This window comes from Lathyrus oleraceus, chromosome 3 (assembly GCF_024323335.1).
Source record: "Lathyrus oleraceus cultivar Zhongwan6 chromosome 3, CAAS_Psat_ZW6_1.0, whole genome shotgun sequence".
Taxonomy (NCBI): domain Eukaryota; kingdom Viridiplantae; phylum Streptophyta; class Magnoliopsida; order Fabales; family Fabaceae; genus Lathyrus; species Lathyrus oleraceus.
The window spans coordinates 261,917,994-261,935,508 of record NC_066581.1 but is presented as its reverse complement, the minus strand read 5'-3'; the positions used below and the strand labels follow the sequence as shown (position 1 = coordinate 261,935,508).

At 34.1% G+C, this 17,515-nt stretch overlaps 1 long non-coding RNA gene across 4 annotated transcripts; it reads right to left on the bottom strand.

The window, feature by feature from the left end:
• Positions 1–577: 577 nt before the first annotated feature.
• LOC127129144 (uncharacterized) lies at positions 578–2,206 on the bottom strand. 4 transcript variants are annotated; one of them, XR_007806192.1, is made up of 3 exons: positions 2,018–2,206; positions 1,060–1,695; positions 578–906 (listed from the first exon to the last, which is right to left on the bottom strand). It is a non-coding gene; the product is annotated as an uncharacterized LOC127129144 (long non-coding RNA). The 4 variants fall into 4 exon arrangements; XR_007806193.1 differs by having other exon boundaries at positions 578–1,203; positions 1,413–1,695; XR_007806194.1 differs by having other exon boundaries at positions 578–1,478; positions 1,554–1,695.
• Between the last annotated feature and the right edge of the window lie 15,309 nt (positions 2,207–17,515).

Sequence of the window (17,515 nt, the reverse complement as noted above, 5' to 3'; positions counted from 1 at the left end):
AAGGTACCTTTTGGCTTGAGTTTTCTTCTAGATGGTCTTCAAACCCTAGTTTCACCACATTCTTCACCCATTGGGTGTTTGACACTCTTGCTTGGTCATTATCCCCATAACCTCTTGTTTTTGGTTCATTCATGTTGGTTTTTGGTTTGGTTCTATTCATTTGTGCTTAAGGTCATTGGTCTTATCCCAAGTCTTTGGTCCTATAACTTCCATTTTTTGCTTCCATTCCATGACATTCCACTTGGACATTTCAAGTGACTAGTCCATGATTTGCTTGGTTTCACTTGGTCAAGGTTGATTCAAGACCATTTCATACCATTGGGATCATGATCATCATTGTCCATTCAAGTCAAGTTGATTCATGTTAATAGTTCATCAAGTCACCCACTTCAATCCAATTCTTGTTCATGGTTCATGTATGTCCATGTTTTCATCATTTACCCCCATTTTAAGCATATTTTGAGTCAATCCAAGTTATAGTTCATGTTCAAGTCAAACCATTGTTTCATCCATTCCTCATTCAGATGTCCATACAAAGTCAAATGCATTTCAAATAATGTTCATCCATTCAAGCTCATATCAAATTCATCTAAACATCAATATTATTCATACCAAAACATCAAAGTCCATCCATTATAAATCATTACAAAGGTTCATACATGAAAAATACAAGAAAATGGAAATTTTGACCAAGAGTTGATTTTTTTGGGTCAACTTTGACCAAAGTCAACTCAAACCCTTTTCATCCTAAAACCCTAAGTCCAATTTCTAATTCCAATGCTAATGTCAAATGTTAATCCTTGATCCTTGAATCCTTGTCATGTGTGCATAATGCTTCAAAATCCAATCTTGGTCATTATGTTGCAAACCCTTGTTCAAACACCATGTGTCATGTGTGCATGTAACCTACAAAAAGAACTCAAGGCAATGCATAATGGCACACATAAAACACTAGTCAAAGGTCTGCAAGGAAATGTCAGAGTCTAATCTGATATGCAATAACAAGAATCCCAAAATCCTACAAAATGATATGAATGCAAAGTTAGAAATGCGAAGAACCTGATGCAAACCAGAAACCAATATCTAGGATCAATACAAACTGAACCAAACTGCAGCAAAAGCAGGACATTCTGCAACTAATTAAACATATGAGCAAGATGCAACACCTGCAGGACCAACAAACCACATTTCCCATTCGAAGACCTGCAGTAAAATGCGATTCAACAAATCATACTAGCCAACAATATATCCATGACAATCAAGCAATCATATCCAACTGCATCAACAAAGCATATCATCATTCATCTCAAATCTGGAAATTGCAATAGGATAAATAGTCATGCATAAATCCATTTATTTTTTATTTCCAAGTTAACAAAGCAATGTGCGAACCTCAAAACCAATTAACAAACCTGTACCATTTTCCAAGGGTTGGAACACCATCACATGACCTGTAAATCCAGTCCTAACATAAAGCCCTGCATAATGATTCAGATTTGCAGTTAACCAACCGTTAATTCACTTAACAGAGATTGGGATAATAGAAACTTAACTATCAATTCAGCAGGTTCACTCCTACGAGACAGGGTCAGTTCAAGCCGAGAAGAAACTTCTTCTGAAGTTTATTTCCAAGGAGAAGCATGAACAATCTCAATCCTGAGTTATACTGAAGCTGACTTAATACCCTGAGCTTTCCTGCAGAAACATTTGCAAGGTCAACTAAGTTAGAATTGGATTAAGTGATGACAGTTCAACTAACACCAGTCCAAATAACTCCAAATTCAACTTCAAATTCATTTTTAAATGACACTCAAATTTCGATTGAACTAATTCTTTAATTTCATTTGCATTTGGTTTAAATTTCAAGGTGAATTTGAGTGATAACTAACTAGTTTCATTTCTAACCGAAATTAAATTACAATTGAATTTCGTTAGAATTCATAACAGAATCTGGGTTCTATAAAATCAGGTATCATAAAGCAAAATGGGGATCGTTTTTTTTTTTGGATCATAGTACCATAACTTTCCTTCTCTCCCTCTTTCACTCAGTTCGATCCAAGACTCCATTGAAGCTTCACCTTGAAGCTTCAAGAAGAGCAAACTAAAATTTGGGTTATTTTCATAAAAATATCTTTTTTTTCTGTCACTTTTGTATACTTTTGCAGTACCGTCGAATTATTTTAATGATATCACAATTGCTGTTACACACTAGTACTGTATGCACTTTTGTTTGCCGTCACTTTTGTATGCACGTTTTCTATCTCTTTCTAATACCTATGCACCTATGCAGTATTTTTTTAGATTTTACTTTTTTTTGTTTTATGAAATATGATATTTTATATTTCTTTTAATAATTGTTATACATGATATAAAATTACCGTAATAATAATATAAATTATCATATTTGTTTAGAATAAATATTGTTAATTCGTGAGATTATAATTTCACCTATCGTGAATATAATCATATGATTTTTTGTGTGGTAATTAATTTGTTGATGATAAAATTATTTATATTAATAATAATTATATTGATATAAATTCAAAATAAATAAAAGTTTACTAGTAATTATGATCTATTTTATATTAATAATAATCATATCCTATCGATATATTATTATTAGTGTAATTTTGTTATGATACAAAATATTGTTAGTCATTTATGCTTATTTCATCATGTTTAAATTATCCTATTGGTATTAAAATTTTGGTAATATAAATTTTTGTTTATTGTATCTTTGATGTATGATCATAATGAGCTAGAGTTTTATTAGGAAGATATTTGTTTAATATATCTGGAATCATTTTTCTATATTACAAAATTATTTATTTAAGGATTCTTTATTCTTTCATAACAACCTCCTTTCCTAACTCTGTCAAAACTCTAAATGAGACTAATTATGAGGCTTGGAAAGAGTCTCTGGACCTTTATTTGGCTATAGCCAACCTTGATTTGCCTCTGAGAACTGAAAAGTCTAGCGCTATTACTGACGTGTCTACTGAAGCTCAGAGAACTCTTTATGAAAAATGAGAACACTCTAATAGAGTGTGCCTTAAGGTGATATCTTACACTATGGAAAAATTCATTAGACAAAGCATACCTGAAAGTGAGAAAGCTAAAGATTACCTGAAGTCTGTTGGTAAGAAGTTCACTCGTTTTGATAAGGCTAAGAAGTGTGATATCTCTCTTTGTTTGACAAAACTAAGTATGATGGTATTAGTGGTGTGCGTGAGCATATTATGAAGTTGATTCACTATTATAATAAGCTGAAAACTCTCAAAGTTGAAATTGGTGAGAGTACTATAATTTGGAGGGTTCTTAAGTCTTTACCTCCCCAATTTGATGTTATGGGGACCTCATATAATCCCCGGAAAGTTGAATGGTTAGTGGATGAGATGATAGCCATAGTGACACAAGAGGAATATTCTATGAAAAAGTCAAAAACTCAAAGTGTTTAGTTTGTCGCTTCTACCTTAGGAACAAAGGATTTCGAGAAAAGCTTCCACAATGGAAAACATCATTTTGATGATAAGAAAGGAAAAATGACAACACAATATCTGGATCCTAAGGAGAAATATTTTAAGACAAAATTCTCTAAAGGGGAGCGCAAGTACTGCAAGAAGTATGAACATAAGGTAGATGATTGTTTTATCTTGAAAAAGAAACTTGAAAAGCAAGGTACACTCTTAACTCTAGCTTGTTTTGAGTCAAATATAGTAGACGTACATTCCAATACTTGGTGGTTGGACTCTGGTGCCATTATTCATATCGCGAATTCCTTGCAGGGGTTCAAAAGCCTAAGGAAACCAAGTGATGCTGAGTCGAAGGTCATTGTGGGAGACGGAGCTAGAGTGCAAGTGATAGAGATAGGAGTTGTTACCTTATTTTTACCTTCTAGACACATTTTGATTTTAAAAGATGCAGTTTATATACCTTCAATGAGAAGGAATTTGATTTCTGTTTCAGCTTTGGATAAATGTGGTTAATCTTTTGGTTTTGGTAATGGAAAACTTGATATTTGTTTTAATTTCGCTGTTATTGGTTCTGGAAATTTGCGTGATGGTTTATATATGTTGAATGTGAATGAGATGTCTATTAATTATGTTGTCTGATAATGGAAAACTTGCTCCTCGTGCACCGTTCCTGTCCAAAAGGGTGATAAGCTCTCTCAAACTGAATGTCCTCAAAATGATAAAGAAACTACTAAAACGGAAAGAGTCCCATATGCCTTCGCCATTGGCAGTTTATTGTATGCTCAATTTTGTACTCATCTCGATATTGCATATGCAGTTAATATTTTAGGGAGATACTTGAGTAACCCAGGATTGGGTCATTAGAAAGTCGTTAAAAAGGTCATGCGATATTTGCAAGGAACCAAGGATTACATGTTGACCTATAAGAAGTATGATCAACTTCAGGTCATTGGTTATTCTGATTCTGATTTTGCAGGTTGCGCTGACGATCGAAAGTCACCTTCCGGCTTAATTTTTATGATGGTAAAAGGAGCTATTTCGTGGAAGAGTGTTAAACAGACTCTTACGGCTGCCTTAACCATGGAGGCAGAATATGTAGCTTGCTATGAAGCTACTTGTCAAGCTATATGGATGAAGAACTTAATCGCTCGCTTCAAAGTTGTTGAAAGCATATCCAAACCACTTGTGATATATTGCGATAACTTTGATGTTGTAGATTTCTCTCAGAACACTAAGAGCTCTTCTCGCTTGAAGCATTTTGATATTAAGTATCTATTTGTCAAAGATAAAATTCTTGAATTTCAGACTCGAATGGAACACCTTGCCACAAAGAACATGTTGGCAGATCCACTAACCAAAGGCTTAACTGTTGGTGTTTTTCAAAGGCATGTAGCCAACATGGGTGTAGTTAAGTCATTTGATATTTTGGATTAGTGGGAGTTTGATTGTTGTATTTAATTATTGCAATGAGATATGTACAAGATGACGTCAATTTAATAATCACATATCTTATAGCATTTCAGATGCTTGGACCATTAGTGGATTACATATTTCTTCATTGGGTTATGTTAATCCATATTCATTATCATTATGTGAAATGTGAGTATTTGAAAAGTGTGATTTGTTTCCATATCAGATACAATTTATGCATTGTTAAAAAATTTGTATTTTTTCACATTGTTTTGATGATAAATAATTGATATATTTGTTTATTATAATTGTTGTATTTTTTTAATAATTAATTAAAGTCATCCAAGTGGGAGAATGTTAAATATATTTTGGATTTCCATTAATTAATTATTAAATAATTAATTATTATATCAATTATTAATTATAATTAATAAATGAATATTGTATTGGGCTTACTTGTTGAATGACTCGTGACGGGCTGGGTCATTCTTTTGGATAGCCTGCTGAGAGGTCTCTTCCCTCATCACGTGGTTATATATTCTGACTATCCCATTAGGTCAGAAATCAAGAATAAGTTCCATCAGAAAGAGGATAGTAGCATTCTCAGTTTACGCTCTAGCAAATGGATTCCAATGTGACAGGTACATGTTTATAACATTAATGAAATTATGATATGCCATATAATTTATATCTATGATTTTGGTTACACTGTTAAAATTTCATCATTGAGAAGATAAGTATGTAGTGGACATATTTATCTCATGGTTTACCAAATCTTGTATCTAACAATTTATATAGAATGACATGCCAAATTGTATTGGAATTCTCTCGAAAGGGGGAGTTTTATCAAGGATTCTTAATAATTGATGTAGAACACCATTTTAAAGATGAATGATCAGAAACCATTAATTAATCCTTTAAAATAATGCGTTTAATTTTCTGCTTATCAGTTAAAATATTTTTGCAAACCAAAAAAATTAGTTTTCTAGTGTTTTATAGGAAAGGGTGAAAAAAGTGGGAGAGCCAAAGCAAATCCAGCACAAAGCCCAAAAATCACCAAGGAGGCTGATTTGAATAAGCTCAATAGATTGGAGCTTTGGGCCAATAAATTGGAGGACCTTTACGTGCTCCTTTTCAAATCTATTCTAATTGAAACTTTGTCTACAAGTCAATCAAATCCTCACATTGATGAAAATTGATCAAGATCTATAGAGACTGGATGACCCAATTGATTGGATCCTTAACCAAATTGATTGAGAAACCACTTTTGGAAAGATTTGGCTCTGAATTTTACCGTGCACAATTTCCATTGATCTTGTGCAAGGTTTACACACTCAAAATCGTCAGGAGGTCCACTATAAATAGTATCATCATGGCCTCATCAAAACGCTTTCAATATGGAGATGCCTCACCAAGAAGAGTTTATGTGAATGGCATATCCAATATTCAATGGCAAGTCATTAGAAATTGTTAGTCTTCGACTAGTTTGAAATTTACAAGTGTCTTTAGATATAACAGACAATAATAGACAAACTGAAAACTTAAAGTCAATTGCTAAGCAACACATATATGAATCTTTATTATGCTCGAGGAAGTTCTTATGTTTGGTGAGGAAAATTTTGTTCTTGAAAGGGTGATATTGTAAATTCAACAAGGGGTATTTTTCTCTTGGTTGAATAATTTTTCTATTAAGGGAGTTTTCTTTTGGGCTCAAAGCTAAACCCAATAAAATATTTGTTTGGGGATTCAATTTTTAAGTCGTTGGTTTGTTTCGAGAGCTCAGCCCGTGTAAAAGCTCCATTTGGTTTGATATTAGCCTGTTGTAAAATCTCAACTCAGTTCATGAGCTCAGTCCGTGTAAAAGCTTCACATTGGTTCGAGATTAACATGGTGTAAAATCTGAATTCAGTTCGAGGTCATCCTATGTAAAACTATGGTTCGTTTCAGAGGATATCCAGTTCAAAACTGTAGAAGCAAGCTTCAATCCAAAAAGTATTTTGATGAAGACAACATGTATCAATGCAAAAAGAGAAGAGCTTCAAAGATAATTCAAGCATCAAAGTAATCAAGCCGCATATGCATGAGAAATATTTTGGTCAAGCTTCTTTTTCAAGTCAACCGTTTGCAAGATTGTTGATTCACTTCTAAGGTATATCTAATTCATTCTTAGATTAGTATACAAGTGTTCAACAATCATGATCTGCATTTGCATTTTAAAAATAACCATTTGTTAACATGTTGGAATGAAAAAACACAATTTTCTTAAAGTTTTTTTTCTGCATTTCAACAGTGTTAACCGGTTAACCATATGGGTTAACCGGTTAACGGCCCAGTTTTTGAAATTATCTGTTAACGTTAATATGCGTTAACCGGTTAACCCATTTGGTTAACCGGTTAACACTGTTCGTTTCAGTGAAAATAATTTTCCAGAAACTTGTACCTTTTCATCATTTTTTATTGAAAAATTGATACCTCTCTGGAAAGGTATTTTGGCATTATAAATTCTTAATTTTTCAAATTGAATTTTGACCTCCAAGAATTTTCATACAAACTTAAGATAATCACTCTTTCATATTTCCTTCAATATTTTCATAAAAGTGTTCTTAATAAAATTTTCATCTCATTCCATTTTGAACACTTGTATATTATTCCTTGAGTGAATTATTTATCTAAGGAGAAGATCAATCAAGAGAAGATTGATAATACTACACTTTGTTAAAATCATCAAAAAGATTTATTTCTGTTTGACTTGTGATCCAGGATTGTTGGACACAAGGGTTGGTGTTGAAGAGGATTGTTCTTCATACACTTCTTTACCTATAGGTTAGATAGTAGGCATCACCATTGGTGTGAGAAGTCTCTCTCAATAACCTTCATAAGAAGTGACCACGGGGGAGAATTTCAAAACACATTCTTTGAAGAATTTTGCGAAAAGCACGGAATTTCCCACAACTTCTCCGCACCACGAACACCACAACAAAACGGTGTCGTAGAGAGAAAGAATAGATCCTTGGTGGAACTCGCAAGAACAATGCTCAGTGACTCCAACCTTCCTAAATATTTTTGGGCGGACGCAGTTAGCATAACATGCTTTGTTAGCAACCGTGTCAACATTCGGCCGATTCTCAAAAAGACTCTGTATGAGCTTTTCAAAGGAAGGATGCCTAATATATCTTTCTTTCACATCTTTGGGTGCAAATGTTTTGTCCTCAACAATGGAAAGGACAACCTTGGTAAGTTTGATGAGAAATCCGACGAAGGTATCTTCCTTGGCTACTCCCTATCTAGTAAGGCATTTAGAATTTTCAATAAAAGAACTCTTACTATTGAAGAATCAACGCATGTATCCTTTGATGAAACTAACCCCTCGAAAGAGGATAACTTTGTTGTTGATGACGATGATGATATAATAGACATGTCACAAAAGGAACCTTCAAATGTTCATTCAATACCACAAGGAGATGGCTCACCAATCATTGAAGAACATCATGATCTACCGAAAGAATGGAAGACTCATAGAGATCACCCGATGGATAAAGTTATTGGTGATATTAGCCAAGGCGTTGCAACACGACTAAATCTCAAGGATGCTTGTCTCAACATGGCTTTTGTATCTCAAATAGAACCAACCAAAGTCGATGAAGCCTTAGGCGACGATCAATGGATTGTAGCAATGCAAGAAGAACTCAACCAATTCGAAAGAAATCAAGTTTGGAGTCTTGTACTAAGACCGGACAACAAGAACATCATAGGAACAAGATGGGTCTTCAAGAACAAACTTGATGAGAATGGGATCATAGTTTGTAACAAAGCAAGATTGGTCGCACAAGGATACAACCAACAGGAAGGAATTGATTTTGATGAAACGTTCGCTCCGGTAGCAAGGTTAGAAGCAATTCGATTATTACTTGCTTATGCTTGTTCTATGAATTTTCAATTGTTTCAGATGGATGTCAAAAGCGCTTTCCTAAATGGATATATCAATGAAGAAGTCTACGTCAAACAACCTCCGGGTTTTGAAGACTTCAAGAATCCCTCACATGTGTACAAGTTGAAGAAAGCACTATACGGCTTAAAGCAAGCACCGAGAGCGTGGTATGACCGCCTCAGCAACTTTCTATGTGAAAGGGGATTTGTAAAAGGAAAGGTTGACAAGACTTTGTTCATAAAGAAGATCAAGGGTAACACCTTATTGGCTCAAGTCTATGTCGACGACATCATCTTCGGTTCTACAAACAAAGATCTTTGCGAAGAGTTTTCAATCATGATGCAAGGAGAATTCGAGATGTCCATGATGGGAAAATTGAACTATTTTCTTGGACTACAAATCAAGCGAACCAAGGATGGCATCTTCATCAACCAATCCAAGTATTGCAAGGAGTTGTTGAAAAGATTCGATATGGATAGTTGCAAAGTGATGTCCACTCCTATGGGATCCGGAACGTACGTTGATCAAGATGAATCCGGAGTTTCAATAGATATTACAAAATATCGAGGTATGATTGGTTCATTACTATATTTGACGGCAAGCCGTCCTGACATTAGTGTATGTTTATGTGCACGCTTTCAAGCAAACCCGAAGGAATCGCATCTCACCGCCGTGAAGAGGATTATGAAATATCTCAAAGGAACAACGAACGTCGGGGTATGGTATCCGAAAGGTAGTATATGCTCCTTGATTGGTTATTCTGACGCTGACTATGCAGGATGTAAGACCGATAGAAAAATCACAAGTGGTACCTGTCACATTCTCGGGAATGCACTAGTGTCGTGGGCATGCAAGAAGCAAGCATGTGTCGTACTTAGCACGGCTGAAGCAGAGTACATTGCAGCAGGCAGTTGTTGTGCACAGATTTTATGGCTTAAGCAACAACTTCTGGATTTTGGTGTAGACCTCGGTTGCATTCCTCTTAGATGCGATAACACAAGTGCCATCAACATCACAAAGAACCCGGTCATGCATTCAAGGACAAAGCACATAGATATCCGACATCATTTCCTTCGAGATCACGTGCTTAACGGAGATGTTGATGTTACGTTCGTGGATACACATAACCAACTCACCGACATATTCACAAAACCATTGGCTAAAGAGAAATTCTTCAAGATTCGGCGAGAACTTGGTATTCTCAATGAAGGTGACATCTAACCTTTTCTTAAAATTACTTGTTATGTGGTAGAGTAGCTTCAAATATGCTTATTTTCAATTTTTATGTTATGCAATGCTAGCACTTCTTTTTCGCCGTTTTTAGTTTTTACTACTTTCGCATGTCGAAAAATTATCGTTTTTGAAATATTTTTTGATCAAAAGTTGCGTATTGATTAGTGCTAATTCTTTGTGAAAATTTTTTGTAAAAATCTTTTCCCAATTCTTCAAAACGGAGCTGCTGTTTTTCTTTTATTTTTTGAAAATTTCAGTCCGTTAACCGGTTAACGGTATAGGTTAACCGGTTAACGCCTCCAAAACAGCAACTCTGCGTTAGCTTTAAAAATACAGAATTTTTAATACTTATTTTAATTCTGTCATTATTATGTGCATGAATGCTTATCTAATGATCACATAATGTGTGTATGCTTGTATATTTTTCTTTTTCATACGTTTCTTCCTTTTTGCTAATGCCAAAGGGGGAGAAGACTTGTTTCTCTAATGGTTTCTCTATGCAGAATTTTGTATGCCTCTCATTTAGGGGGAGTTCTTAAACTTAGGGGGAGAATCAACCTAGAGAAACTTCACTTTCAAGCATCTATCTCAAAGTTGGTTGTCATCATCAAAAAGGGGGAGATTGTAGAAGCAAGCTTCAATCCAAAAAGTATTTTGATGAAGACAACATGTATCAATGCAAAAAGAGAAGAGCTTCAAAGATAATTCAAGCATCAAAGTAATCAAGCCGCATATGCATGAGAAATATTTTGATCAAGCTTCTTTTTCAAGTCAACCGTTTGCAAGATTGTTGATTCACTTCTAAGGTATATCTAATTCATTTTTAGATTAGTATACAAGTGTTCAACAATCATGATCTGCATTTGCATTTTTAAAATAACCATTTGTTAACATGTTGGAATGAAAAAACACAATTTTCTTAAAGTTTTTTTTCTGCATTTCAACAGTGTTAACCGGTTAACGGCCCAGTTTTTGAAATTATCTGTTAACGTTAATATGCGTTAACCGGTTAACCCATTTGGTTAACCGGTTAACACTGTTCGTTTCAGTGAAAATAATTTTCCAGAAACTTGTACCTTTTCATCATTTTTTATTGAAAAATTGATACCTCTCTGGAAAGGTATTTTGGCATTATAAATTCTTAATTTTTCAAATTGAATTTTGACCTCCAAGAATTTTCATACAAACTTAAGATAATCACTCTTTCATATTTCCTTCAATATTTTCATAAAAGTGTTCTTAATAAAATTTTCATCTCATTCCATTTTGAACACTTGTATATTATTCCTTGAGTGAATTATTTATCTAAGGAGAAGATCAATCAAGAGAAGATTGATAATACTACACTTTGTTAAAATCATCAAAAAGATTTATTTCTGTTTGACTTGTGATCCAGGATTGTTGGACACAAGGGTTGGTGTTGAAGAGGATTGTTCTTCATACACTTCTTTACCTATAGGTTAGATAGTAGGCATCACCATTGGTGTGAGTAGGCTGTACAATAATTCTAACTATAGTGAAATCTCTTTCGTGTCAAAAGGGGAGTGGATGTACCTTCGGATTGTGAAGGGAACCACTATAATTTCCGGTGTCTTTTTACTTTCCGCAATTTATCTTTCCGCACTTAAACATAAAATAACCAAAAACCGGAAACAAGATCGAAGAATTTTTAACCACCTAATTCACCCCCCCCTCTTAGGCGCATTTACAACTTACAAAAACTCCATATTTGGTTCGAGATAAGTCCATAGAAGTATCAGTTTATCTTAGAGCCTAACCGCTTCAAGTTCGTGTTTGGAAGGAGGACTAACCATTTCACTCTATTGTTCATTGTTTGGTTGAAACTTCATTTTCCTTGTGTAAGGGGATTCATAAGATCATTCTACTAATAACTTATAGGAATTATTGGATACTCTCAAGATCAAGTCTTAGGGAGAGGAGTCGGTCACTTCATTATACTGAACCTCTAAATTCTAGTGTCTTCTCTTTTCCATTAACTCTTTATTTTCCGCATATTCTTTTCCCGTTGTTTTACCACTTCTAATATTCAAATGTTTTCTTAAAATGTTTTTAAGCTCTGAAAAGGAAAATATTTTTATTTTGAAAAACTAATTTTCAAACCCTCACAATTTAGCCCCAATTGTTTGTGGAGTCACATGTCCAACAGAACATTCCCTTAATGGACATCTCATTACACAAAAGAAGTAGAAATTTGGTCAGATACTTTTTTGGATAGGATAAAAGAGTTTTTAAAGTTGATCGATATTGAAAAAGAATCAAATTAGGAAAATTAAAAGTCGAAACCACTAATAAATTTAAGTGGTGGCACATTTTTTGTTGCATCTTAATTTTTATCTTACAATGCATTTAGGTGGTGACATATTTTTTTTGGATGTAATGTTAATTAGTTATTTTCATGAATTTAATCCAGATACATTTTGATGTGTTTTAATGTATATTTAACATTATCTGTATAAATATTGGAATTAATTTTTTATGTGAATGTATGCTAGAAAACAAGTCCATAAAACATGTACCGTCAAATGGTCATGTGTGATGCTAATGGGGGAGAATTTGGATTCCAATATCCGGGAAAACCATATATTTTATGTATATGTCATACTAACAGGAGAAAATATGGATTTCAATATCTGGAAACCCCTATATTCTATGTATATGTGATGCTAACAGAGGTGAATCTGAATTTCAATATCTGAAGACACCCCATGTGTATTCTTCGTACATGATAACAATATGGTGAATCCATATTTCAATATCCATACCAATTCCTGAGGCGGGATTACATTTGTATGGTCCATAATGATCTAAATCTTCTATAAAATGACTCATATGTTGTTTACGAGAAAACTCCAAAATGAATCAATATTGGTATATTGCATTTGTTTACTTCAACAACACCAGGCCTCCTTTTGAATTTAGTTATTTCTTTGGATGTAATGTTAATTAGTTATTTTCATGAATGTAATCCAGACTAGAGAATCTCTTAGACTACATTGACAATCGGAGAGTGATTAAAATTGATTCCAATGATTGATAATGAATAGAAGCTTAAGTTCATTAAGTATTATTTGAAGACAGATACAGATGTAAGTGTTATGTGAAGTACATTTCATCGTTATAGATCAATGGCATTTTTATTATTTTTCAAGAGTATTTTGTTTTCAATTATTAGCTAATTTGACCTATATTTTGTGTGTTTTACCGCCGTATATTTGATTTTCTTTGTTTTAGATGAAAGAGAATGAAATAGTACAAGTATGAGCTTAACCGAGGCATAATACATGAAAAGTGCAAAATGAAGAGACCTCCATTGCAAAAACTAGAGTCCACTATGTTGGGTGAGAATATGGAGTATAGAAACAATCTAGAGGGGGTAAATAAACCCTTATTAAAAATTCGACCAATTTTCCAAAAATAGAATATCATAGGTTTTTCAAAAATGCACAAAAGTCTTAAAGCAAAAATAGAGATCTTATGCTTGTATTGGAATTTAACCCAGTTGACAAATACACAATTCACAAATTTCATAGATTTTTCAAAGACAATGATGAATTGAGTAATTGTAGATTACATAAGATGTATCTTGTACAATGATTCATTTAATATCAGATTTTAACAACACTAGTTTTCCTGAGTTTAATCAGCACTGAAGCTCAATTAGGTACGAATTTTACAAAATATAACTTTACGTAATAAATCGCTACCAACTAAAATATGCGATAATCTACACTAAAAATTGATAACATAAGCATGCAATATTCTATGAAAATTAAAATTCAAGAGTCTGTGTGTGTGTGTGTTAGAGAGAGAGAGAGAGAGAGAGAGAGAGAGGAGACAAAAGTGGAAGGAGAAGAGGAAGTTGAAAGCTCAAGTTCCATCTCTTGCTTTGCGTGTGAGTAAGATAGAAGGATTCTTGAAGGTGAAACATTCTCAAAGGTTTTAATCATCATTTATCCACCCTTTCTTCATTAAGACAAAATTCTCATATTGAGGTAGGTTCTAATTAGGTGTTGATTTAGGGAATTATCCTCTTAGGGATTGCATGAGGGGTAGGGATTCTACATTCTTGATAAAACCATGTTGTTTCTTGTGAGTTTTGTGTGTTTCTTAAAAATTATGCATATGTGTGAATTTACCCTAATGCATGATTATTATATGTTGTTATGTACATATATGCTTGAGTTAATCACTTTCTGCACACATTCATATTAATGAGTATAATGACTCTTGGTTTGATGTGTAGAAGTGTATGAAGCTTATATGCATGTTAAGGCAAGTAATCAAGGATGAATCATTTGATACATGTGCCTTGTCAACCTGGTTGTAGTAGATGGTTATAATATGAATTTCTTGGTTATGTTGAGGTTGATGCATGTACCATGGGCAAGAGAGTGTGTAAAGCACACAAAATTATGGAACAAGGCTGATGGGCATAACACGACCGTGCCACCTGACACGGGCTTCCCATGTTGTTCCCAAATTTTGAGGCGAAAGAGGTCTCCGGCCAACATGGGTCGTATTGCCTGACACAGCCAAACCCTGTTTCACCATTTCCTCGACACCCCAAAGTTCCCTTCCAGACTCCTATTTTTTCCACGTTTTAATTCCAAACACTAGAGAGAAGTATAAGGATCAAATAAGCATGCTTTATGAGAAAAACTGCAAGTTCGAAAACTCATAGACTTTTTGGCTTAAGAGCGAAAGCTCAAGTAATTAGAAATAGGTTAACAAGATAGGTTTCCCTAGTCTAACAAATTAATGAGACAACTTAATTGGTGAAAAAACTTAGGATAATTTGAATGAATTGAAGTCAAAACATTCGCAGATGATGACACACCCTTGCCGTTGTGTGAGGTGAATATGAAATTCCAATAAAACTAGGAAATATTAGTTGAGAAATACTCTAAACTAATACCTACTAATAGTTACCACTAATGGAGACTTGAATAGTGTCCCTGAACAAAGTTCATGCTATAGTTATCTATGACAATGAGGGACGAACATTTGGCTAGGAACTTTTGTGACCATAATCCCACCTTGCGTGAGGAGATATTGGCCGAGGAAAGTTGTTCCACAAATCCTATTGGAATATATGTTACCGAATCCCATCTCATGTTCATAGATATTGGCCCGATAAAGATATCTCCATGTGGTGAAGCCATGTCTGTGACCCAAATCCCATCTTGTGTGAGGAGATATTGGGCGAGGAAAGACATATTGCTTCCAAAAGTGTGTTTTGTGACCCGAAACCTACCTCATGTACATGTTTAGTGTCCAGGGAAAGATTCTTATTCAAGAATAGAATATGTGACCTGAATTCTAACTAGTGTAATGAGGTGTTGGCTTGGGAAAGATCACTTCATGAGGGAAATCCATGACCCGAATCCGATATCAAGTAAGGAGATATTGGTCGGGGAAAGATTTAGCCACCATGAATGATTGTGACTAAATCCCACTCACCCATAGGTTATTACCTGAGGAAATATTCCATTGACGAACGAGATTCGCGACCCGAATCCCAACTCGTCTGGTGAGTATTGGCCGAGGAAAGCTATTCATGTCCCTATGTGACTCTCGAGGTAACCATAATGTAGTTTGAAGCTGGTGGGCGACATTTATGCTTGTGATGGAATCTCCTAGATCTCATCACCGCTACTTGTATTAGCATAGTGGTATACAATACATAATAGGACAGATGGATGAGATAGACAATATGTAAAACCGTGTGAAATTAATGGTTTAATTTAGAGCTCAATGAGATTTAGTAATCTCATCCCACTCTTGTTGAATATTTTCAAGTAGTTCGAGGTAGGATAAAGGAAAGGATAAGATGGTTTGATGCAAGACTTGAAGATGTTTTCGTTTTGTAGTTCCGCCATGTTTTGATGATCTTGTAGTATTATGGAGATATCGGTTGTATTATTTATGTATTGTACTTATGTATTTTAAATCATACTTGGATTGTTATATCATTTAGACACTTGTGTTATGTTTTCAGTATTGAATTTTAATGCCACGTATGTCTTATTCTAGATGTATATGTGTGAGATGGTATATTCAGGTTAACTCCCAACTTAACAGTGAACAATGAACTACAAACGAATCTCGAACCAAAGGTGGGATTTTGAATTTTTTATCCTCCACACGGAATTGGGGTTTTACACTAGTTAACCTCAAACTAAATTGAGATTTTATAACAAGCTAATCTCGAACCAATGTGAAGCTTTTACACTTGGTGAGATCACAAAACGAGTTGAGATTTTACACCAGATGAGGCGGGATTACATTTGTATGGTCCATAATGATCTACAACTTCTATAAAATTCCTCATATGTTTTTAACGAAAAAACTCTAAAATGAATCAATATGTTGTTATTTACTTCAACAACATGAGGCCTCTTTTTGAATTTAGTTACTTTTTTGGATGTAATGTTAGTTGGTTATTTTCATGAATGTAATCCAGATAAATTTTGACGTGTTTTAATGTATATCTAACATTATCTATATAAATATTGGAATTAATTTTTTTATGTGAATGTATGCTAGAAAACAAGTCCATAAAACATGTACGATCAACTGGTCATGTGTGATGTTAATAAGGGAGAATTTGGATTCCAATATCCGGGAAAACCATATATTTTATGTATATGTCATGCTAACAAGAAAAAATATGGATTTCAATATTTGGAAAACCCTTATATTATATGTATATGTGATGCTAACAAAGGTGAATCTGAATTTCAATATATGAAGACTGTTTGTGTAAGCCCTAAAGGCCAATATTTTTGATACTTGTATTGAATTATTTATTAATAATAAAAGAATTCTTTTTTATTATGGTTGATTAATAAAGTCCCTGGAATAGATAGTTCGTTTAATGTATTAAGTGTGACTTAATCATGAGAACACATTAAACATAAGGACACTATTCTTAAAGTATCCGTAGTCGAGCTTTAGTGTGAAGTGGGATAACATTAAAGCATTAAGACTATTATGTTTGTAGACTGATGATCATATCTCATGGATCATGGATAAAGAGTTATCAAGTCTTAAACATAGGTATGAATATTAGGAGTAATATTTATATCGGATTGACCCGCTATGAGAATACTATATAGAAAGTTATGCAAAGTGTCATAAGTTATTCTCATGGTGATAATGGTGTATACCACTCTTCGACCTGAAACCACTATGGATCCTAGATGTAGAGTCGAGTGCTTTATTGTTGATCCAACATTGTCCGTAACTGGATAACCATAAAGACAGTTGATGGGTACTCCACAAAGCATGTTGAGGGACATGAGTGTCCTAGATGGAAGTTGCCCATCCTGCGTAACAGGATAAATGTCTATGGGCCCAATATTGAACTGGACAAGGATGACACGGTCTATACCTTGTGTTCAATATAGACATAAGGGCAAAGGGGTAATTATACACATGATCATTATCA